The sequence below is a fragment of the Aythya marila genome, assembly GCF_965140915.1.
Source record: "Aythya marila genome assembly, chromosome: 11".
Classification (NCBI taxonomy): domain Eukaryota; kingdom Metazoa; phylum Chordata; class Aves; order Anseriformes; family Anatidae; genus Aythya; species Aythya marila.
The window spans coordinates 4,602,424-4,628,745 of record NC_139052.1 but is presented as its reverse complement, the minus strand read 5'-3'; the positions used below and the strand labels follow the sequence as shown (position 1 = coordinate 4,628,745).

The following is a 26,322-nucleotide window of genomic DNA, read 5'->3' as shown; positions in this document are numbered from 1 at the left end:
ATAAAAAAGTAATAATAATGTTGTTTCCTTTATTTTTGCCTTGACAGTTTTGATTTGTGTGGGGGGGGAAGAAGTCACCACTGACACCAGTGGCAGGTTCACATGCTGATTTTCAGGTAGTTTGATGTAGCAGAGAGCATGAAGGTGGTGACCCCAGGGCAAACGTTCCTTCTCTTTCAGCCTCTGCCACTGCGCATTGCCCTCCTTAGGGCTGCTGGCAAGACTGCAGCTCTATGCAACTTAGCGATGTGCATGCACTTTTTTGCTGGTTTATTTTTAAGCCAGGTCAATATCTATATCCGGTTAACAGCGTGGTTTCGGGAGGAGTTCTGCAGTCATGGAATGGGTGAGCATTTTTGTGGCCGTACACTGCAGTATGACGTGGGAATGAGAAAGAATGGGGCAAAACTGTGTTAAAGCTGACAGCGTTAAGGATCATTGATGATGGTTGGGATTTTTATCTTGAAACGCGTTCCTTTTGTTTATTTTTTACTTTTTTATAATTTTTTAAATTCAGAATCATAGAATGGCTTGGGTTGGAAGGGATCTTAAAGATCACCCGGTTGTACCCCCCTGCTATGGGCAGGGACACCTCTCACCTGCCCAAAGCCCCATCCAGGCCTTGAGCACTGCCACAGTTGGGGCAGCCACAGCTTCTGCGTGCAGCCTGGGCCAGTGCCTCACCGCCCTCTGAGTGAAGAAGCCAGAGCTTCTGATGGTTTAGCTGCAACTTCAAAAATCTGTATTATGCTAAGCATAAAGTTGTCCCAGTTCGGTCATGGACTAGATCCTTAATATTTGGGAAACCTCCCAACAAAACTCAGCTGAAACTTTCTTGAAATGGCACATAAGATCAGGTGAACTTTCTGCAGCTTTTGCTTTTATGCTATGAATTTGAAATTATTTTCACTTGACTGTCACAGTGCAATTAGATAATTCATGCTGTTGCATTGGAGGGCCTACCAGAAGATATGTTACCTCGAGTTGCATGGAGAATCTGAATTGTGCTACAGAAATATATTTTTTTTTAAGTCCTGTCATAATGTGTTTTAAGGTCTGATCTTAAACCTTGCACTTAAAAGTAGTTCTGTGGCTTTCAATGATGGATTATTCCCATGAGTACTGCCACCTGGCTCTGGCTTTCTCAAGGGTAAGATGTTGGACACTAATGAGATAACATAATACTGTTGGTAAGGCATAAACTGCTACCATGGTTATGTAAAACATCCCAACGGCAGCTGATCAGTGATCAGCTTGGCTTGCTGTTGTACGATCTGTTATACATTAATTTTACTGAAGTTTAGTACCAATTTGTTACCTGTTACCACTTTGTCACTGAGGAGAATGAAAAGCTTGGCTTTTCTCCAAGAGAAAGCAGGTTCAACAGCATCTGGAGTATCTTTGAGCAGAAGATAGCAAAATCAAGCCAGGGTTTTCAATTTCACTCATGTCAAGCAAAAAAACATGTGTTCACATGTTGCCTTTAATCAGCTTTTCAATACAAGCATTTTGCTGTTGTGCTGCAGTCAGAATGTGCGTTCTCTGGGCATGTTTGGTGGCTTCCTGTTTCCACCTCTTCAACAAAGGTGGAAGGAGAACTGGTTGATTTTTTTTAAAGTTTTCTCTGTACAGAAGTTCAACATAACTTGATACGAGTAGAGGTCAGGTGTTTATAGCTCAATCCAGCAAGATGCTGGGGAGGTCTTGGTTACATGTAGTGCTCGTGAAAGTCTGCAGAAATGAAAATGACTCAATTACACTGCGTGGACTTGCTAGGCTTTAGGATTTGGTCCTAAAAGAGCTTGTGTGATGTTAACTGGGACCTTATACTGTCTTAAGCCACCTTCCTGTAAGAAATTCACAGGCAAGACACGGATGCTTAGATGGGTGCTTTTCTGTCTGGTGCTGCAGACAGTAGCATAAGCTCAAACCTTGCTCTCTGCCAAAAGTGGAATAGTAGAGACAGTAACAGCATGTGCTTTGCATTATGACTAGAGGTGCATTCATGGAAAAATCTTCCAGCTATATGGTGTTCCTGTCTGGGAGATACATAAAATATAGTAACACAGTAGCGTGTTCAATAGCAAAACTGGTGATTCATACTTGGTGTGTTACATCGAGTGCATGCTTTTCTCTGCCTCTTTCTAGTCTAGACCTTTGGAGTGGTTTATGGATATACTGTGGATGTTAGAGCACTTTTCAGACAACATTAATGTAGGTGGAACATTGCCCAAATGCGGCTTTTGCAGCTGATTGAAAACTGAACGTGTAACTATATACGTACATACATCCTAAACATTTTCCTCATAAGTCTTTTACTTTCCAGAATTACTTTTTTTTTTTTTTTTTCCTGTCCGTGCATAACTACCTTATAGTAAAGGAAATGGGGTGAGAACGCCGTTAGTACTTTGTAACTAAGCTCTTTACAGTCACTTTGTTTAACTTGAAGTATGAGGTAACTTGTCTTACTGCTTAGTCTTTAAACCTTGCTGCATAAGAGTGAGGGGAAAGGTGAAACAATCTTTTCAGAGCTGTTGTGACAGTTGGCCGGTGAAAGGTTGTCAAGCTGAACTCATCAGCTCCCAAAAGGTTCTTGGTAAAATCTTAGCAGTTACTTGAAACATTAAGTAGTTGCACATCTCTTCCGAGAATTTTCTCAGCTACTCTTGTGATGACTTTAAATATTTAATTTTCTTTCAGCAATACCAATTTGATTTCTTCCCAGCTTCTAGGAGTTAAAAGATGGCGTAAAAATGACATTGATTTAAAAGATCATGCATTGCCTTATCCAAGCCACAGCTCAGAACGAAGTTTTTTGTGTTTTTCTATTCCCAGTGTCAGCATAAGGAATCAGAAATGCCTGTGTGTTTAGGTTTGGCATTTAATACAGTATGCATGTATTACTAGTGTATATATAATGAACATGTAAATAAACATTTTTGGAGCTACAAAAGAATCCTTTATAGCAGTAAAACCTAATTAGTTTCAGTTGTTGCATCTGATGAGGAAGGGAATAGAAAGGTAAAAGGTAATCTTGCTTGCAAAGTTGCTGGTTCTTGTAGTTGCTTTGCCAAGGAGCTTGGGTAACCCTAGGCATGATGCTACTGTGGTTAATTTCAAGGGTTCTGACATAAACTGCTGTAGTTGTGCTGGTGAGATGAGCCTGTGACCTGGCTTACTGTGTCAGCTTATTAGTTGTCAGATTTTTTGCTTACCCCTTGGTTCTGGTTGCTGCCACAACACGTGGCTTATAAATGACAAATCTGCTTTTATTTTTTTTTGAACCTGGACTGTAGATCTAGATGGTGTGCTGCTACTTGGAAGTGTTAAAAGCTCTGCTAAAGGGGATTTTGTTCCTAATTAAAACGGTTGTTCTGGGAGTTAACAGCTCAGAACTAGAGGGAGAAAATCAAAGCAGCAGTTCTGAGAACTGTGAAGAGTGAGTATGTTTGTTTTACAAAACTAAGTATTTGAAAAATAGGCCAGTCCCTCTGCAAACAAAAATCATGGGCACAGGCTTTGACAAGAAAGCGATGGCTTGTGCTATTGTTAGCTTTCTGAATGAAGCTGCTTTGTACTATCTAATCAAAGTCTTATCTTGAATATATGCAACAGGGCTTTACATCAGCATGGAAGGCTAAAAACCCTGTGGGGAAAATCATGTAAAGTTTCTTAGACTTTTATCTGATGGACGTCAGTCACTTCCCCACTACCCTGATGTCAGAACAGCTTCTTGGCAGACCGATGCTAGTCACAAGCAAATAACCAGCATTGTTATTACCCCTGTGGAAGTGTCTTTTATTTCTTGGGAGTGGAGAAGTATTATAGATATGTGGGCTGCTCAGTCATTTCTGCAACCAAAAGGCTCTGTTAGCTGTTGTAGGTTGTTTGGCTTCAATTGTTTTCACTACATGGGCATACAGGTATTTGTAAATATCTGAGAAACATGAGAGTAAACGAGAATTTTCTCCTTATCTTAAGATCTAAACCAAGTCTCTTTCACAGATGAGTTGTTCGGGCCTTGACCTCACCTAATCGTTGGGACCCTTGTGCAAGCTCCCCAGGCTCCTGGGGGCTGGGCTGTGAGGAGCTCTGTGCCTTCAGTCGTGCCTCCCCGCGCTCCTCAGCCCATCCTGCTCCCTTCTGCGTGTGCCCTGGGCTGCCGATGGCTGACCTGCCCAGGAAGTGCGGCTGTTGCTCACCTCCTGACTCACCCTCAGCTTCCAGCTCTCCTGTCCTCCACCTACTGACTTCCTCCCCTTCTCCTGCCCCCGACCTCTTCGAATACGCAAATACCCTTGGGGAGACCAGGTGCGCAGTCATGTCCTGGCAGGGCGGGGAATCCCTCCGCTCTGCTTCTCTAAGCTATTGCTACAGGTGGGAAGAGGTTTCTTACCTAGGGTAACGCATTTCTGCATGCTGAACCTCACCCGTATTATTAGCCCGTGTAACAAAATGCACCTCAGCCAGGTGTGTACCCAGCCAGGGAGTGACTGCTCCATGTACCACAGCAGCTACATCTGAGCTCAGGATTAATGGAAATAGCCTAGCAAGGGGGGTGGTCGAGTATCCATTTCCAAAGACAGAGGCATTTAATTGCCATTAAAACCATCAGTGGGTTGAGTTCGTCAACTGTCCGCTTGTTTAAAAGCTTTTACTTGAAACTGCAGTTGTGCTTTTGAGCAGAGCCAGGGGAGGGCTGACACGGTTGGTGCTGACAGTGGGTGTTGGGGGCTGGAGCAGGACTCAGGGGTTCCCAGCCTCAGCAGCAGTGCTGCTTGCTGGAAGGAGCACTTAAGAGGGACTGTGCTAGTCTGAGGAATTGCCTGCTGACATAATTAAACAAATTCAACAACTAAACGAACGTTAAAGCTAAGTACAGCAGTTAGCAGGTCTTCAGCGTGCTTCGTGCTTCTGGAAGTGTAGAAAGGACTGTGAAAGGGTGGGGACTCGGCTTTCTTGTCAGCTGGGTGATTCTTCAGCTGCCAGAAATGTCTCGGGTGAAAGCTGCTTCTGTCTGTCGGGGAGCAACGCAAAAGGTGACAGCACACCCCCCGGGGTGGGATGATAGCTATATATTTATTTAGCTGACTTCAGAAAAAAAAAAAAAAAAAAAAAGAACATAAATACTTTAAACAAAAACATGTGATTCTAAAAGCTACTTTGATGCTTTGTTCAGCAGTCTGAAGTCTAAATAAAGTTTTTTGGCACTCTTCAGACAGGGCTAGCAGCTTTGTAGTGACTGGCTGCACTTGTTCCTGAGCAGGAAGTGTGGGGATTTTTTTTCTTTGCCAGCTCAGAACCACTCACTGAATCACCTTCGTCAGCTGAGCCAGCTGAGCATGAGTCTGCAACCAGTTCTCTGTCAGCCTTGTCTAATTTAAGTGTTGAAGAAACGTTCAAGTCTGAACAGTGCAGCCTGATATCACTTATAAACTATGGCATCTACGCTCTGGCAAATGTTCTTAACGCTCAGGATTTTAAATCTTTCATGCTCATGTCTTATGAAATAACATGCTGCCAGATGTTTGATCCAGCACCTAGGACGGTCTCCTGTTTTCAATCTGACATTCCACTGCATTTGTGAGGCTTTACATTCTAGGCAGTTTACCATTTCTTGCTGTTATTTTTGTACTGATTTATAACTTCTCCTGTGCTTTGAGTTGTATATTACTAATAACATAAATACGGAAGATGGAAATTGGGGCTCTTTGTCAGTAATACATTTGAATTGCCAAGCAGTAGTCAAGAATTTCTCTTTTTTTTTTTTTTTTTCCTGTCTTGAAGGATACAAGTCTGTACAATGCTGAAGTGCTTCCAAATCTGCTTTTGCAGTTAACCCTTAACTATTTGTTACTCCTAATTCTAGAGAAACACACTAATACAAAGTTTATTTTTATTTCTTATAACAAAAAATGCTACCAAGTCCATCAGGTTGCAATCCCTGTGCACTGATAGCTCTTCTGGTATGAAAGTACTCTGCGTGAGGTGGGTTGGTAGAAAGAGTCCAAGGATAAAAGGTTGTCCTATGTATTGTAAATATTTATGTGTATTTACATAATTCTGTTAATCGGTTTTTGAGCTGTTGTAATTCTCCAACATGCACTGAATGCCTTTTGATTGCTCAGTTTTTGGAATACTGATTGCAGATGTTTTGGTGATATGCTGATATACTTAACTTGCTAAGAGAAAGCAGTGTTCTTAAGCTGCATTGAAGCAGTACTCTTTTATTAAACCTAATCTTAATGGCCATTTCATGGTACTCAAAGACAAGTGCATGGTCAGAGTACTTGTGTTTTCTCTCAGTATGAGAAGAATTTTATTTGTCTGTTTGCCTGTTGTGAAAGAATCTGTTTTCCTATACTGCACCCCGATTGTATTCCAGATATAGCTAAAGAAAGGGCAAATATGCAAATAAGTGCTTGAGGAGTCACCTTTCCAGTACAGGTATATTTAAATGGGCAGTTTCAAATTTGATGAGATTTGTTCTAGAAAGGATATAAAGCTACAAAGCGATGCGTTCTTGCTTTCTGAGCAGAGGTACTAGTGGTCTACACAGTCTGAATTATGAAATAGTTCTACACTATCTAATAATTGCAAAAATTCATGTTTAATTACCTCTATCTTTTTGGCACTTGTAAATTGCCTTCTAAATATGGATCAGGAGATCTGATGTTTTTTCCAGGAGCTAGTGATAGAACTAGATTGTCTAGGGAACAAACTAATTAATCACAGGACTCTATCAGGATTAGATTATTGTATCATTTTTTGTTCTGTAATCTTTGATTCTTGATACTACAGTTTTTATGGAAGTAAGTTATAGACTAGATGCAGTATTCTTGTCAAGAAACTTCTGATGTTTTCTGCCGTAATTTGAATTAAAATTTTGGATAGTGTGGAAACTGACGTATATGATTTTGTTACATATAGCTCCTATACTACAGACCGTATAACATTCTGCTGCAACTGTTATGTAAACTTTTGTTCCTGAATTGCTTTAATTCATGTAAACAGATACTTGATTTTACCAGTTAGAAAGCAAAAGTAGTTCCGCGAAGTACAGAACTACTTCAGCTAGATTTCCACCCCTGCACCCTCTCAAAAACTAGGCCTTATGCACAGTCATGTTTCTAGGACCTGATGCTGTTTTGTTGGTAGTTCCCAAAGCCTTTTTCAGTGCTTCCCCTCAACTTTAAATATACACTGGGAATTACTATATTGGTCAATAATTACTAGATTCAGCAAACCAAAGATTGCTACAAAACCATTCTGGTCTTTGCAGTGGAAAAGTCAAAATAACTTGTTAGGGTAGGGCAGTTTGGCTCCTGGCTGTTCTGTGTGATACCTGCACGACTCGAACAGGCTGCAGGAAGGTGACTTCTTGTAGCTGACGCCTGGGTGGGGAGGGGGAATCATGAGCCTGCTGCGATGTAGTAGTTCCTTAAACCTGCTGAGATGGTTGTGGCAGAAGTGCCAGAAATACATAAATTGGGTCAAAGTCTATCCTGAATGGCCTCCGTGTTGTTAGCCCTTCACTCGCTCTGCAGTGGCTGTTGGCTCTGCGAGACATCTCGTCCTCCTTCCTGAGGTGCCCGAGAGCTCCGAATCACAGATGCTTAGAGCCTGCCTGCTCTAGCTGCAGCGGTAAGGGGTGGCATTAGTGCACAGTGTTTGCGTGAGGAGAAACTAGTGTTTTTTTCCAGCTAAGCAGCAGAACACAGTGGGCCCCTCGGGGTTCATATTTGATGGTCAGCATTAAGTTCTGCTTGCAGTGGTTGAAGGCGAAGTCCCTGTGGAAACGGCCTCAGGACACCGTAAGGATCCACGTCCTGTTCTGTTTGTGATCCTATTCATGGGAATGGAGTATCAGCAAATAGTCTTGACTCTTCAAGTTGTATTTGCAGTAACTTCCATAGACTGTGCTCTTTGTTGTGGGTTGTGTGGGTGTATTGTTTTTTAGGCCTGAATTAGGCTTGACATGGCCATGAAGAAGAGAAATGATCTGAAGTGTTGCTTGTGTCAAGTGGAGGTTCTGGTGTGACATTGCATATTTCTACGCAGGTCTCATTCAGGATTTAACCTTTAACAATCGGAAACTTGACTTCCATGTAAAGCAGAGTTGTATGTGGGGGGAGGCAAGGTGACTTCGTTGTAACAGAGGACACGGCTTTTGCTTTTGGGCCACTCGTCTTCATCTTGGCATTGGGTTGCAACCACAGAGGTCAAGAAGTGATTGCTTTCAGATGAGAGGATAGGGATGGGTCTTCCTCGGAGCAAGTCCTACCTACCTACCCAAGTGAAAAAAAGACCTGACAGTGCTTGAGTATCCAATATGTGAAACTCAGGGTGTATGTTGAGTCCCTTGAAGTCAGATAACTGCTTCTAGGAATTAAAATGTTAGTCTGGTGTCTTAAACTGCTTGTAGATATGTCTGTAACTGTCACTCCTGTCTGACAGCACTGTGTAAGCACTTACATCTGTATGAAAAGAACTAGATCCAATGTACTGGAGAAAATTTGCCCAGTTTGGTATTTGCTTTAAATAGCAATTAAATCAGCATATATGATGCTTGTTAGATAATGAAACTAAAATGTGATACAATTGCAACAGTTATGGCTTTAAAAAAATGTACATACAATAACAAAGGTTTGTTGGCTCTAGCTTGACGCTGCTGTCAAACAGACAGGAACGTGCACCCAGAGCTCAGCACAGTCCTCGCTGGCATTGGTCTCAGGAAAACATTAGTTGAACAAAGTACTTGAACCTATTGCAAGTGCTTAAACGGTGCACAAGATTTCATGTAGATAGTACTACTGTTAACTAAACAGTTTTAATACTGAAAGAATATTTAGGTTACCAATTTGTAACGTCAGTTACCCAGCTGACTTTTCCAGAAGTCTTAGAGATATTCACGAGTACTACTCTTTAAAGCTTTTATAGTGGTAAATAGGCATTAAAAGCCCTGGAACTAGAAATCCTGAAATACCAGCACACCCAGTCCACAGAGACCCAATCTCAATTTGCAGAAAAAGTTCATGACCAACAGTGGTTTCTTCCTGCAGTTTACTTTGTGTTTTTATTCTTGGCTCATTCTAGGAACACTTGAGAGGAAATGAGCAGTGGGTGCTTATTCCCGTATTTGGTATCACTCTAGACAAAATGAATATCCTTCTTCCATTGAGAAACAGTGTTTCTGAAGAATCCAGCCCTCCAGTGACGTCCATGGGTTGATCGTAACAGGGTCACGTCAGGCTTATTTTCATTGTAGCTGCATACGGGGCAGGGAGTTAGGGTGATGCTAAGCAGTCAGGTATCACCAGTAGAGTGAAGTGGATTAAGATGAATGTTTGCATCTTTTGCAACAGTAGAAGCTTGTGTTTACATAGTTACAAGCCCTTGTTCTACAAGGGAGTTTGTCTTAGTATTAGGCATTAATAGAGATATATTTAAAATTATGTTAAACAGAATTGGAATTAGTGGATGTGATAAAATACAGTGAAATAAATGTTCAGCTTTTAACTGCTGATGGTGGAAGAGGAAAGAATAAATAGAAGATAAATGTCAGCTACATCTCCTAACTTATTACTTGTTTTTTTTTTTTTTTTTTTTTCTTGATGTGTACTCAGATGGGTTCATGTTATCTGCTGTGTTCCAAGTACAGATCTGGGGTTGGGGGGAACTCCAGTCCTAAACCTGGTTTCTTAATCAGGCACTAATTAAAAATAAAATAGAATGAAGCAAATACACTGTATTCCAGAAGAACATTTTCATCACTAGACACATACTCCCTGCTTCCTGCTGCTATCATGGGCTGCTTTACCTGCTCCCATGCAACTCATTAATAAAAATACAACTAATTCTGTGACAGCATACTTTGATTTTTAGTTTAGGAGTCCTGAGCTTGACCTGCTCTTGTTAAGTGTTGCAATCGGTACTTAGACTAACTAAAATTCAGCTGCATGCGTCAGACTAACCAAAATTAAACTGTTATGGATACATTCTTCAGAGAACTAAAAATGACCAGTTCTGGATAAGGAAGGAATGTCTGAAACCCACCCAGAAAAGCAGCACACAGTACAGAGCTCTCAAAATGAGCCCTGTCTCAGTGACATAGGATAAGTCTATAAACTTATCCTAACTGTTTGTCAGTCCTCAAAGTTTCTTTTGTGGAAAGGAATTTTAGCGCTGTTTATTCTGAAAACAATCTTAACTATGTGAAAGAACGCAAATGCTGAAGCAAGTATATTTGGGCAGTGTTGACAGTACAACTTGTACCGCTGGGTGTATAGGCAGATACCTCATAAACCTGCTTCAGTCACTAAGGATGTTCTGATGAATCTGGAGGTGGTAGCCTGTATGTGATAGAGAAGCATGTTACCACAATTAATGAATTAATCATAGATAGCTATTTAGTCTGACACACCTTGAGAGTGTTCACCTACTGAAACCTGGTTTTCTTTTGTTCAGATAATTTCTTAATGATACAGGCGGAGGCATTTTTGTACATGAGGTCATTAGGTAGCTTGACTCTTTCAGTCTTTTCTGTCCTTAGACCAGAATGCATTTAAAATTGAACAAGGAGTTAGCAGGCCTACCCTGCTACTATACAGGATGATGTCTGTGTAGCTCGAACACTGAAGTAGTGTGTAGTCTTTACTCACTGCTCTGGCTGAGTAACCCTTGTGCCTGGAGGTTAAATAACAGCAACAACTGCAGGCCGATACTACTGTTTTTTCCAGTTAGATCACACAAATTGTTATTGAAGAAAGAAGCTTATGATATTTTTCTGCATGGATTTAATTACCACTAGTCCTATTCATCAAAACATGTGTGAATGCTTTACTGCTTAGGTAGCTAATAGGCACTTAGTAAGCAACTGAAACTGTTGGCAGCTCTGATGCAGAATTCTTGCCTCTTTTGTTTTGAGGGTTTGTGAGCTTTCAGTAGCTGGAGTTCTCTGCCCACTAACTTCTCAGTTCTGTTATCCTCTTCATAGCCGCCTCCTTGACAGTACTTTGGCAGGCTTTTTCTTCTAGGATGTTTTTTTTACAAGCAAATACAAGGGTTGCCAGTCTCTGCCCGTACAGGGAAACAGGCAAAAACTGAATGGCTCCCCAAAGAAACATGAGGTTCCTCAAGCCCTGCAGAACACCTGTCAATAGCTGCTCTTCCTGGTGTCTATAAATCATTTTTTTTTCTGTGGCTAGAGTCCAGCCTGGGACTGTAAGGGACAAATCAAGTTGAACTGCTTATATCAGCTTCATTGCAACCTGCCTTTTGCAGTTTGTGCTGGATCCCTGATACTCAGGAACAGTTAAATAGCTGGTAATTTAGTGTGGTGGAAAAGACTTCAATTAAAAATACTAGTGGTAACTTTCAACTCTTCCAGAATTCACTTACGAATTTGGAGAGCTTGTCTTCCTCACCTCTTCAAAATGTAGCCACAGAGTCAGGAACTGGGGTATTAACTCCCTCTTGTCAGGTAGCTATAAGGTCATGAGTTCTGCATTTGAAGTGGCCAATCATTTGGGAGGGAGGATATCCAGTTTGATTTCAAAATAATTTTCCATGAGGACCACAGTTAGATCTTAAAGTTAGAACTCAACTTATTTGTTCCACACACACCCCTCTCCAGGTCTTTGAAAATGTTTTGTCATTGTGCTCTGTACAGATGCAGGGTAGCAGGCTAACTATAAACCACTAGTCCCGGTGCTGTGCTCTCAAAGTGCAGGTGTACACACAGGAAAAGAAAAAACAAAGGGGAAGCCAATATCATCTGATTACCAAAACAAAAAAGCATCAATTCAGTAGCTAAAATTATGTTCAAGCTGGTAACAGGATATGGTGAACAATGAAGAATGTGTTTTTTTTTTTTTTTTTTTTTTTTTTTTTTAAGTTCTGTCACTAAATGTGTCCTTTTAGGGCTTGTTTTGCATTTAGTTTAGGCCAATAGAAATTTGTTGGGGGTGCAGGGCTGGAAATCTAGCTCACTTAAGTGAACCCATTTAACTTTCTTGGCATGATATCTTGATTGGAAGCTTAGTTGTTAATTTTTAATTGGGATTTTTGACAATTTGGGATTATACTCAAGACCTGAAATTGAGTAAAAGGCTTCTTTAGGTCAGTTGAGACACGTCTTAACAGGATATCAGAACTGGTAGGTGGGGGGGAGTACTTTCTATTTTCTATTGCAGCTGTAATAAAATATACAGTTTTTCGTAATTCCTGTTCCTGCCTTCCAGTCTAGTGTGATGATGTACAAGAACCTTACTGTGAAGTACCAGAGTTGCACTCACTGCTTCTCTGGATGTTGTTTTGTTCTGGTGCTGTGCTAATAATTACTAGGGAATATAGCTAGGGGACATATTCCTAATGGCTGCCACAGCCTCTGTGTTGTGGAGCTTTTAGGATCTTAAATAATCTGCAGCGCGTGAGAGGACTGGGGTCCTGTGCTGGCTCTGACAGCCAGTGTATCCAAACCACACTGCTTTCTGTCACGGGAGGTATGACTTGGTCTGCAGTAGTCTGAGTGGCAGACCCTCCCTTCTCAAATAAGAAAGGGAATAATGGGATTAAATGTAAGAGGGAATGGCAAAATGGTCTGGGCTAGAGAGATGGTGGGAGCCTAGTTTGATCCAGGTAAACTGTGTCCAGCCCCACTGTCAAGTTCTCCTCCTTCAGTGCCACCTTAACACTCTTTCCATCTGGTTATGAGCCTTCAGTGTTGCTGATGGAACTGGTTTAGTCTAACACCTGTAAATCTAACCTCATGTAGGAAACTTGTGCTTGTCCCCTCTCCTATTGATCAGCCTGAATGTGTGGTCGTAATGCTAATTCCGTGACTTCTCTGATTTGTCTTCCACAACTTTCCCTTTCACATCTTTTACTTCTAGCAAGCCTTTACACACATCTTCCTGTGTTCTGCTGCAAATCCCACAGGACATGTCCCACTTTATTATAGGCTTTGTGTGATTTTTGGATTTGTCTTAAATGTTATCTGTAATCGTGTATAATGCGATGTGTAAGTTACACCTTTACTAGGAGTTCCAAACAGGTTTAACCTTACTCAGTCAATAGTTCTTAAATGGTGTGTGCAAACACTGGAGCTTTTTTCTGTTTCCTTTTTAAAAGGTTTTTATATAGTGCATACTAAAGGAACACTTACAATAAAACACATGGTATAAAGGCAGTTTTATTTTGTACTTTGCAATAAAGTGGTGGAGATGAAAACGGATGTACAATTATATCCATTCACAAAGCTGGTTATATGAATAGGTCCTATTATTACTTCTGCCTTCATTCTGAAATGTCTTTACAATAGATTAAAATGAAAACTCTTACTTTGTCCTGTGCTAGCACTAAGTTGACAAAACACCACTGGTAAGATCTCTGATACAGGAATCTATGGAGTAGTTGATGTTAGATATTGCCTGTATGCCACAGACCACGCTTTTGTATTAACAGATGATATGGGAAAGCCTTCCATAATGCTAGCACAAAAAGGCTATTCCTGTACAACTTAAAATGCATGATGTCTTTTTGAAGCTGCTGGAAATGCAGTATCTAAAAGCAATACAACTACTTTAGGGCTGGACTCCAGAGCAAATAAATCTGTTCCTGCAAAATGTTCCACTGCACCTTGAATCACTGCAAATAATTTAAACCTCTCTAACAATCTGAAAGATCTTTTCCCCTTCAATGGCCCTTCTGTACCTCCAGTGGGCCATTTCTGACGCATCCATGACTAAATTACTGGTGTAGCTCTCTGTAGAATCCCGGGCTTCACCTGATGCTCTCCCATGCAAATGCTAGGTAAACCCAGCCTTGCTGAACATTACAAGATTTGACAGGAGCAAACTCCAAAGCAAGATAGCTGCAGGCTGCCTCCTGTACTTTTGTACTGTGAATTGGTGGAAATAAAATGATTCTGGCAGTCAGACGTTGCGGAAGGAGTATGCAGAAGCACATCTGTGTATCTAATGGTTTACTTCTTTAATCTCCAGATTTTAAGTAGTGCTTTCATTAATTGGATGAGGCATGCTTAGCTGCACAGCATACTTCATACTTAATATGAACAAACATGACATTTTGTTGGAGAAGGAAAAATGCAGAGGAGGGCTGTGTTGGTTAAAGATCATGTGCCTGATGTACAGCGTATGTTTCCTCTATTGCTTCATAGAGGGCACGGAGAACTGTGCATGTAAAGGAACCTTGCAGAAAGCAAGATTTCCTCAAGTGTTATACTTCAAATAGACCAAATCATGTAAAAGCATCAGCATGTGGGTGAGCATGTGAATCCCAAACCGATGTCACCAAATGATCACACTCAAAGCTTCAAATCCCAGTTTATTTGCTGGAACAGTTGATGTATTCCGTAACTTGTACCTTTACCTTTTCTATTACGTGCTTTAAGTCCTGCGACAGGATAGCGTGCTACCCTCAAGTGACATACGGCCCACTCCATCTGACCACATGCCTGTGTCCAGTAGTGTTAGCAGTAGTGGGAGATGGCAGAGTGGCTGTGAGCTGTGTGCTCTTGCCCAAATTCAATCCTAGTGTACAGGTACAGTAATATGAGGAGATATATATATGGTGGTTAAAACCCAGCATTTCTTCATTAAATTAAAGTGAAATCAATAGACATTGGAAATGATAATGAGATTTAATAGTGCCATGCATGAAACACTTAATAGGGAGTTGTGAAGTGAGTTGTTCATCTACATAGGTCAGAACTTAACTAAATGAGGCATTCCAGTGCTCACAGGTTTTAGATACACATTACTGCATTTAAATGCAATATGACCTACAGAAGATTCATTTTATCATTTACAATACAACAGTCTAGAAATTATACTGAAGAACACTTTGTGCTAGCTTGTCTCTTTTTGTACTGAAAAATTTGAACAACAACAAAAGCATAGGTTTTCCTTAATTGTGAATATATTAACAATATAGTGAGTCTGAAATACTAAAAGCTATGTTCTTACAATAGTAAAAATAAAAAAAAAAAAATCAGATTTGTTCAGTTGCTGTAGTTACAGCCTTTATAGCCTTGCTTATTAAAAAAAAAAAAAAAAGTGTAGACACATAAAAGGTTTACCATGCAGGATATTTGAAGATCCAATTCTATGATCAACAAAATGACTTTCACTTTAGAGCGATAGACTAAATGGGATCTGTAACTTCAGTTTTTAGCTAGTTCTCTGAAATGTGCACACATGGCTGAAACCTTATGATTTGTGGATGAGGTCTTCCCTTTATTTTCCTTTGGAGCACTGCCTATAAGAATGGATAGGGTACTTCAGTATTGTCTTTACTTCCAGTCCTTCAAGGACAAACTTTCATAATTCACCTGAATATTTTTCTTGTAAGCAAGGTGAGGATAGTTTTCTTTAAGTTAAAAAAAAAAAAAAAAAAAAGACTAAGTAGCAAAATAGGTTGACAAGTTATTACAAATACCTGGATGTTTCATGGTTCTTTGTTCTTTTTTAATTATGTGTACATAATTAGAATAATTGTTTCTTCAATTGCCTCAATGAGCTTCAGTACTTTAGCTGTTGCATAATTTATGTTAAAGTTTGTTTACGTGCTGTTAATGACACCAGAAAGAACCTCAAGCAACTGTTTAAAAAAATAAATAAAATTACCACCTTCCTTTATTCACCTCTGGTTAATAACATTTAAATTCAAAATGTCTTGGCAAAATGTGCTTATGTGAAGACTAGGCACTATGCCTAGCCCTAACACTGTGTTATGAGGGCCCTCCAAATCTTCCCCCCCTTTCAAAATTGTTTTTATTCTATGGACAAATGTTCTGACACATTTTGTTTCCAGTCTTCTTTTTTTTTTTTTTTTTAAGGGTTCTTTTCTTTATTTTCAGGGTTGTGTGGATGCTATCACCAAGTACAAGCAGCCTCACTCCAAAATGAGCTATGCTGGAGTGTTCTATTAGTTTTGTTTATAGAGACTGAAGAGGGGTGTCCGTCTCTGTCCTTAGGAAACTGTCTGAGCACTGACTTCTTCAGACTGTGCTGAAGTGATGGTTAGCATAGTATCAAGGAATTGCTTGCTTTTTTTGTAAAATAGTTACCAAATCCAGTGTCTGACAGTGTTCATGAGGAAATGTTTGTGATTAGACAGAGGAAGAAAACACACTTGAAGTTACAGGGAACCCCTTGTTAGCAATCTCATAACCAGATTTTTTTCAAAGGAAGAAAACCAGATTTTTATGGATGTAGACTTGTAAACGTAGAAGCACATACTCCATCAGTGCCTTGGCATCTTCTCATGTGTTTTCAGACACCATAGGTCAATGCTCCAAAAGTTCATGGCGTTGAATTAAATTCTGGATTTTCGTAAGAATCTTACATAATAATATGATTGTGGAATTTAGGGGAAACACTGAATATGCAGTAGTAGAGAACAGGCAGGAGTTGTGGTCTGTAGTCAACTGCAGCGTCTTTGTTGCTCTATCTTAACTTCCTGAAGTAGCAGAAACACCATTCTGTTGCTTAACCAGGGCTTGGAGCTGCCTGCTCACCTGAACCCTCCTCAAGAACCAGATGTGCTATGGACACATCTGCTTTGCAAACCAGAGGTCAGCTCAGGCACTCACAGAGAAAAAGGGTCAAAACCAGGCAACTGTGTAGTGGCAGAGTTAGAGGTTGTTCTCTGACAGTCTGAAGATGGAGTAAAGCTCTTCATGCATTCCAGTGACTGAAGCCCTGATAACGGATCTGCAGGTTTGGTATTATTCACAGACTAATAGAGCACGTTGAACCCTTAAAGTCAGCATCAGGGGGGGTCTGTAGAAAAGTGTCTATATTTCTTAAGAAGTTTCTTTTAGGTATGGTTTCTGGGATGCTCTCCAACATCTAGTATTCATTCTCCTTTGTTTCTCGGTTCAATTTGTGTCCTAGTGTTTCTATCTCAGGTGTGAGGAGTACAAAGAAACTAGTGTGGAAAGGAGAAATACAGTGGAAAGGTTTGTTAAAGTTCCTGATACACCTGTGCAGAGTAAGTGGAAATCACTTATGTTTAATGGATACCTAGTAACCAAATAGCTCTCCCTGTCCATCTGCATGCCTTACTTGCATGATGATGGAGCACATGCACGGCTGAGGTATATGTGGCAGAATGCACTCTTACTACTACAACTACTGGTGTTGTATTTGGGTCAAATTCTTAGCACACCACTTTAAAAGGTATTTGTTTTCAGCAAGGTAGAGTCAAAGGCAGCATTTATGTCACAGCTGAAAGACCTAAGCCAGTCCTCTGGTCCTTGTGGGGTCAGGAGGAATATATTGTTTAGCAAGCTGGCACACAAACTTAGATCAAATCTACCTTAGTACTTGGTTTTTAAGCAAGAACTTTATTTTAAAAGGCCACAAATCTTGACTTAAATACTTAATGTAGAAAAAACATAAAGCTTTCTTTAAAAGGCTTCAACAGAATGTAATGAATTGAGACATCTAAAAAGCTGAAAGCAAATAAAAAGGATATTGGTAACCTGAGCATTTATCTCATGTCTAGGTTGTGTGAAGGTTGGGGGGAGGGAAGAGTACTCATCTAACAGCTGTCTCTTGTGAATGAATGCTGAACTTAGATGGAAAGTCAATATTACAACTAGACTTTTGCTGCTGAGTACTGTGTGAAATTCAGCTGGTCTTAGTTTACATTTCCAATGACTTTTTCCTTCTTTTTGGTTTGTTTAGTTTATGTGGGTTTTAATTTGGACTTAAGTTTGAATAAGCCTAAAAGTTAAAAGCGCTGTACATCCCAGGCTTTTAAGTTTAATATGAATTCATGTTTAAGTCCAGCAAGCTGAGGTCTTCGGACAGTTAATATCTGAAATTTAAGTGTTTTCTTGATTATTCTCAAATTCAGAAACCTCAGTGAAAGTAACTTGTGATTTAGCTTGAATTTTACCTGTTCTGAGTTTCTATTGTGAAGTATAGCATATGCTTAAGTTAAAGGTAAGATGCCAAATTGTTGGCATTAAGATACCGTTAAGAAACATAAACAAGTAGTTGATAAATTGTGTTTTAAAATCATACAAAAGAGTTCTTTGAAGACAGTAAGATTAATTTTGTTAGGGATACAGATGGTAATGATGAAGAAGGGAACAATGTAGAATGTGAAATCATGCTGAATACAGATCTGCATCAATACAGTGGGGGGGGGGCAATTTATTTGGATTGGGTTTCAATTTTTGGATGCTTTACATCCTTTTCACTGTTCTTGAGTGTTCAAATAGAACAAACTTTCAGTTAAATGATGTATCCTCAACAAAGAAAATGTTAATAATTTTCTCACAGGAAGCCAGGGTCAGACATGGATATGGAAACAATAAAGGGGACAGGAATATGCAGTATCACTCTGCTCCACTTCAGAGATGTTTTTAAATAAAATTTGAGCAATTTACCTGTATTGGTATGCAACATTTCTTTCTTCAAAGCTGATAAGTAGCTTTCTGTTCAGTTTCCCATTAACAGAATTACTTTGAAACTGATAGATATTTATGATGCTGATAGTGAATTACAAGTCATAACAGATGTTTAATTTTGGTGTTTTACATGTTTCTGCAAAATTGGTGATAAAGCTACTGACTTTGTGAAACAACAAACTTTTAGAAGTCATTTAAAAACCCACTGGAATATATTCAGAGCTTGTCTGGCTGGCATCTCTGCTTAAAACATAATTATGCCAGTACAACATCTGCAAGACTGAATCTAATATGTATTCTGATAGTACCAGTTTCCTCTAGCAGATATATGAAGAAAGCTGGTTTACAAATGAAATCAGTTGTCAACACATGTGGTAAAAGCCTATAGCTTTGGAGGTAGCTGGATGTCTGAACTAGCTTTCTGTTAGTTTTCTTGCTTCAGTAATTTAAATGCTAAATATCTCCATGAAACATTCCAGCATTTAAAAAGACCCACACTCCCTCCTCCCCAAATAAACAACCGACCAACCAACCAAAAAAGAAAGAAAAAACAGAGAAAAAGCTTGGGGAGCAGAATAGCTCTTTGTGTGAGAAGATCTCTGGTAGACTAATAGGAACTGTCATTTGACCTACCAAGTAAACTCTGCACACAGTTCATAAAACGGAGACACTGCGATTTCCGGGATCATACATACGTGTTGTTGCAACCTACGTAATAACTATGAAGACCCAATCACCCAGCTGTAAAAGGTTTTATTAAAGGAAGTATCTGGCCCCAAAATTTTTAATTCAGCTCCTAACCCTGGTGTTCCACTGGAGTAGAATGAATTCTTTGTATTCTGAATGCATTTCTCTGCTTCCATCTTTCTGGGACATAAGCTTTCCTGGCAGAATGATACGAGGTACGTAGCCAATGGAGATCATGTATATTCATTTTTAGCTTTATTTTTCTCAGTGCCTTATGAATTATTATGCAAACGTGAAAGTCTGTAGAGTGGATATAAAAGCTTAATGAACACTACAGTAAATAATTCAAAGCAGGGGATCTGACAGAAAGAAGATATGACAGCCTTATGAAGTCTTAAGCAGGCTGCATTATTTGGAAAAGTGTTCAAAGAATAGCATGCTTTTCATGTTGACTAGGAAAACACTAATAAAAGCCAGTGAAATAAAAACAAGGTATTAAAACAAGCTAAGTGTTCTATAAAACCAAAATATTACTTGCTGTTTTTTATGTACTTTCTTCCTGAAGCTGCTCTTACCACAGAGTTGACTGAATAAACAAAAATATTTTAGAAAATTAGTGTAATGGCAAATACTAACTTTCCGTATGAATAATGGGTATGTGGAAGATGATCTGCTTATGAGAGCATCTCTAATTTATAGACATTCAGTGGGACCTGCTTGCTTTGGCATAGTGTAGTTATTGGTCCAAGTGAAAACCAGTCCCTGACAAAGGGTGTGCAGGAAATTGTCGCAATGGGTAAGTATTTTCATTATTTGTTCACTAAGTTCCCACTTTTGTATGTTTACCTTGAGTAGCTTAGACTTTTCCTGCTGTGTCACCATGTATTTTGCAGGAGAAAGATCCTTTTGCCTCCTGAATGATTAGGTAAGGTCCTTATGTGCATGTCTGAAAACCTGGAGTGATCTGCAAAGTTTCCTGTATTGGATCTTAATAACCTTGGCATATCTTCAGGCTGGCAGGGGAATGTGCTTTCTGCTGGCATTCCTGTCAACTCCAGAAAGCACGTGCTCCGGAGCTGCAGCGTAGTTGTGTAGCAGTCTTTGAGCCTTAGGCCAGAAGCAAATAGTAAGCTCTTTGCAGATCAGGCCAGGTATGGAGGTACAGCTGAGAAAGTGAAGTGCCTGAGAAAGAGTCTCCTACATGGGGCGTGAACTTTGTCAGGTCTCACGTACGCTGCTTTTCCCAAGATTTTGCTTCTTGCTGTGTCTTTGGTTAAAAGCTGATGTGAGCATGTAGGACTTGGTCCTTTGAAAAGATACACGTAAATAATTTCTGAAGTGGGATGCTGAAAGGAATCCTTGCTTGTATTTATGTAATAATTAAACAATTTGTATTTGGAAGAACTGAAATAAAAATTAGTGTTGGATTCTTCTGAAGGGTTGCAATAAAGGCTTAACCAGTGTTATCAAATAGTCTACTACACTCTGAAGTCAAATCTGATTTCTGCACATGGATAGCAAAACTTGAAAGCTATTTTATTGTGAAAGCTATATTAAATTCATAAAAAAGGAATTTGTGGGCTAAGCCACGGGCATCTTACAAGCCTGGTGTCAGCTCCCCAATAGGTGGGGTGAACGCTGCTCCCTGTTGCACTGAGCCAGTAGCGTGGGGGTAAACAGGCAGCTGCTGTAGTCCTGGAACATTTACTGTGTGTTTACTCAGCACCCTGTGAAATTAAAGCAAATATAGAAAACAATTTTTACCTCAGAGCCTCCCCAGCTGTGGAACCTCTTCTGCCCAACCCAAGCAAGCACCTCCAGCCACTGCCCCCAGAGACAGGAGCTGACTGCTCCCATGGGACATGTCAGTGTTGGGGGGGAACCGCTCCTGCCCCTGCCTCAGCAAGGAGTCAGAGATTTCCCTGCATCTCCTGCCTCCCGGTGTCCCAGCTGTCAGTGCTGCTGGGGGCACTGCTTGCTCTTGGGCTGCTTCCCCACCCCCTCCCGGTACAGTGACCTGAGCTCTACAGCTGAGCACAGTCTAAGGACAGATAATGCAACTCTTCAATCCAACACGACAGCAGGTATTCTTGCAGCCATCTAATGGGGTAAATCTCAGATAAATTTAACTGCAGCCAGGCCTTTGGCAAGCCTGTTCCTTTTCAGGGGGCACCAGCACGGCAGCGGTTATCTCATGCAGCCCAGCGATACCACCAGGATCTGCTGTGTACACAGGAGGGCAGGCCCTGGTTATACCAGGCAGGAAGGTCAGAGCAAGTATCTCAAAATAAGTTGGCCTGAAGCCACTCAACATTCTTGTGCCCACGTTAATAAATCAGCAGTAGAATTAATTTGGCATGTTTTATTTTGGGCGTCTTGGCAGTGCATTACACTAATAAAGCGTTGAGGTATCAGCACAAGGATGCTTTTTGGTATGGACTGTTCAAACACCAGCATTAGCTACAGTTATCATCTGTTGCGTTGCAACTTCTGCTGCTTTATCATGACCATTACAAAAACTGGTGTTTCTTTTTAGCTTGACCTACCATAGATACGAGGCTACGTAAGTCTAAAAAAAAAAAAAAAGTTTATGTTCCCTTTGATTTGTAAATAAAAATTCATATATATACATGGTTTTTATTATACCTAAAAGGAAAAGAAGAAACCAAAAGAGCCTCAAGGATGATTTTTCAACATGATTTTAAATCCAAATGTGATTCTAGATGCATAAAAAGGTTAAAAAATAGCACAGAGGTTATTACATTTCAGTTGTCGTTTGTCCTTCTCTAGGGTTTACACCGAGCAGTTTTAAAAGACAGCATGTCAGACTAAGCACTGCAGGGTTAGAAAGGCTGTCGTGAATAGTTATTTGGGGCTTTGGGAATTGTTATTCATGCAGACCCCCTCCCCTCCCCTGCCGGTCACCGATTTCAGCAAGCTTTCAGCAAGCTGAATTAGCGGAGCTGAGAAGCTGGCAGAGTTTGTGCAACAGGGCCCAGGCAGCGCGGCTCCCGCAGGCTGGGCTCCTGGGATCCCCGGGCCCTTCCTCCCTGGCTGATTGCTTTCAAGCTGGGGGACATCTACAGTTTTTGCAGGAACTGCTTTGCTGCTAAATAATCAGGTTTTAAAGATCATTTTTTTTCACGGGATTGCACAGAATAGTTGGGGTTGGAAGGAAGCGGTGGGGGTCACCCAGTCCAACCCCCTTGCTCCAGCAGGGCCTCCTAGAGAAGCTTGCCTAGGAACCTTTGTTCATCTTCTACAAGTAGTGGTCTACAGGCTGAATACAAATTTCTGAGTTTTCGTTATTCTAATTTTGTTAAGCCTTTTCAATGTCTGAGTATTTTTAATGAAAAAAAAATGCAGATACCTTTTGTATGTACTCATGCAGAATGGCGAAAAAAACACCCGAAAACCTTATCAGTCTTGGAGCATAGTTTTATGCCTCACTTTTAATATATCTAATTAATTAAAATGTCTAGGGAAATATTACGATCTTAATGAAAAATGAAAGCAAAAGTCATATTGATAGGCACATAATTCTTAATACAAATAATATTTTCATGCAGTGCCAATACACTAGTTAAGAGATTTACTATCATTTTATTATGTAAAAGTTTCATTTGGCAATGTTATCTCATGAAAAATATTTGCTGAAAACTAAATATTTTATGAATAGACAATAACATTATGGTTAAAGTTTTACACTAAATGTAAGGGAAGATTCAAAAATATAAATGCTTGGCATTTCCTCATTTTGTCATGCTTCATGGTTACTGACAGAATTGCTTTTGAACAAGTTTTTCAGGGATAAGTCATGCTTTAATTGCATAATTAAGAATACAAACTGTGACTATTTTCTTTCAGGGTATAATATTTTCCTGTTTATAACTAAAATGTTGGACAAATTGTGTAAATACTTATTGAGAATGAAATGTAGTGAAGTCACAAAGGCTTCAGGTGTGTTACCCCAGATATCAGCTGGTTGTGTTACTGAATGCGTGGCTGTATGCCAGGTGATGAGAGCTGAGAAAAAGCTACATTCATCCTCTCACGATGACCTCTGTAGTCTTTGTATACAACAGAGCAGTGGTAGAGAGGGGCAGCATGTGGAGAGTCTGGGCTGATCAGCCACTGAGCAGTTGCCACCAGGTAGCCCAGCAAGCTGCAGGGTTGATGGGGCCACAGTTGATAGCAGGTCTGCTGATGTGAACAGCCCTCCTTGTAATCTCACTGTGAAAGGGTAGTTGGAGGCTCCAAGGCCACAGGCTGCAGAGAAATCATTTCCCTAATAAAGCCCTCTATCTCAAAGCCATCATCCAGGGGCACCGTTTCGGGACAGGCTTTGGCTTTAAGGTCTCAGGTTAATGTCTCAGCAGTACTAGTCTGGTGAGAAAAACAAATACCTTGATTTTATCATGAAACAAAAGGGTCAATGGGAGGGGGAAACCAAAAGCAACTTCCGATTGCTGTTTGTAGATATACAGATAGGGCAGTGACTGAGCAGGAAGGAATCCACTGGGATGAGCTGTGGCCTGTGAATGTGGTTTGGTGCTAAAGGCCTGAGATCCCAAAAGATGGAAGATGGGGGAAGGGAAATGAGCAGTAATGTCAGCTAGAACAGGACAGGCTTGTGATGGCATTACTGCAATATGCTGCTGGTTTTACTTTCTCCAAAAACTTCAGCTGGCACCAGTATATGGTAATGTACCACCATCAAAATGCTGTCTTCTGGCAGTGCATGTGCAAGACGCTGGTCCATGTGTAGAGCTTCTGAGTCATGCTGTTCCAAGAGTCTTCTCTCTGGAAACCAGATGGTAAGCTCCCACTTGACTTCAGTTCTGTATTTAGTGTCAGGATGATCAAGGAAAATATTTTCAGTGTGATGCTGAAGGAGAGGCTGTGGCGTTTTGTCTAAATTTATTGATTGAGGTTTTCAAACTAAGTGTTTCAATTAAAGACCATAATACATTTTTTGTTAATGTGACACACATAGGAACACTTGGAATAAATTCATTATAGACAAATTATTTTCTGTTGCTTGAAATAAATGAAGAAAAAAAAAAAAGTGTTTTGTTCCAGAAGGGGTGAAGCATTTGGGAGCATTCCAGCTATAGAAAATCCTGTGATTTTTGGCCTCTGAGATTCCAGTTGCTATGTAGTATTTTGGGAGAGGTGATACTGAAATACTCCCAGAACATGCCATTTCCAGGGAGATGTCAGGAGAATGAATGAGCTCTTGTCCTTTTTTGTAACGAGTGAAAGTAAGAAAAAGTTCACATATACATAGATACCCTTATATTGTACAGTTGAAAAAAATGAATTTTCATACTCTGTGGAACTTTGATAGCAAGTTTTGGTTATGTGATATATAGAGTAATAATTTGTGTCAAGAAGATGGTTGATATTGATAAAGAAGGGGGAGATGTGGGAGTATGGCCATGGGGGTTGACAAGTCCCATGGTTGATGATAACATCAGACTCTTAACGATGAGGCCATCAGGAATGTAAAGAGTTTAGAGGGAACAAAGAAGATATGGGAGCACTTCAACCAGGATTACCATCTCCAGCTATGCTCCCCCAGTTGTGGACATTAATAGTCAATTGATACCTTTGCTGATTGTACATATGTATAGGCGTACTTGTGTTTAATATGTAAAAGCAGTGTTCTGTATATTTAGAAAGTTCGATGTTCGTGTGTGCGTGTTGGTAGAGCGTAGACTCCGTGCGCACCTAGCGCTGTTTACTTCCCTTTTATAAATATTACTAAATTCAGATTGAGTTGTAACTTCATTTATAACAGTTAAAGTATACAGTATTTTGTAGTATTGCATTTGAGATGGTTTGTTGCGCAAAACCTCTTTAAACTTGTTTTAAATGGAAAAGAGGGACAGAAAATATTATCTGTAAAGGTGAATCCAGCCAAGGTGAAACATGTTTGCTGTAATTGTTCTCTTGCATTTTCTTAACTTGTGTAATACGTATATACAATGCGAACTGCATGTACAGTTTAGAGACTGTGAGTCAGTGTGAATGGGTGCTGCTCAGTGATCAGATGATTGGAATGGCAGATTTGTACAACCTGACTAAATTTTGCTATTGCAAGGCCTGTCTGTAATCCATCACTGTTGCAGGGGATTTAGCTACTTCTGCCATGGTGTACAGGTGAAATACAGAACATCTCAGGGGGTTGCCCAGTAGGTCAAGTAAAGTAGTGAATATTCAGGACTAAATCAACCATATTAAATACTTAACAGCATTGCATTTTCCTGAGATATTTCTTGGAACTTTAGGCTACAGCCATCCAAAAAGCTGTGGGATAGACAAACATGAATCTACAGTTCATTAGAAACTTTTTGGTGACTGCCTACTCTCTCTGTGTAAGTTGTATCAAAAACTAATGTATGCTACCGTATCTGCTCTTAAGTTCATTCATATCCTTATTTGTTCTGCAGAGTACCTATACCTGTTTTTAATTTTTTTTTTTTAATTAAAAAAAAAATATATATTGATGCAATACCTGTTTCCCACAGTCAAACACTGGAGTAATTTTTATTTTGGTGATGTTCTGTTTTTTATGAGAATGCTGATGACTTTCCCGACTCCGACAAATGAGCATAATGCATATACCCTGTAGACATCTCATATTCCCATAGCTCGTATTGTGTTTCAGGTGTGCATTTGCTGTTGGGTAAGCAGGCTCTAGATTGTCTCTTGCTGTCCTCCTGAGCACAGCTGCCGTGGCTGTGCCGGTGCTGGCTGCCAGGAGGGCAGAGCCATGCCCTGGAACCAGTGCCCAGAGCAGCAGACAGCAGTGGGGTGGTGGGGACGTGTCCCGTGGCCACTTCTGCTGCCTCTGAGCTGCAAAGGGGCAGCTCAGGAGCAGATGAGGAGCAAGTGCTTGAGCAACTGGGACATCCCAGCAGCGTGTCACCAGCTCTGGAATCTGTCCTAGCCATGCTAGGCTGAATCCTGTCCTACAGCAAACTGAGAATTGACTTCTTTTCCCCTCAGAAATATTTTTATTGATACTTCATTTCTATAGGTGTGTCTTTCTGGGATATTAAGCTGGTCGTAGTTCCCATTCTTTAATACTTATTTGGAAATTTTAATTCTTTGTATAAAATGTCTGTCCTGCAACTAGATGCTTAATATTTTTGCTTTGCTATTTTCTCAAATATTTAAGTACT

The 26,322-nt window shown here is 40.2% G+C and overlaps 1 protein-coding gene across 2 annotated transcripts in view; it reads left to right on the top strand.

Moving 5' to 3' along the window:
• The window catches only part of MYO1E (myosin IE), an 89,374-nt gene that overhangs the window by 3,281 nt on the left and 59,771 nt on the right, over positions 1-26,322 (top strand). The gene's annotated exons all lie outside the window — the stretch shown is intronic.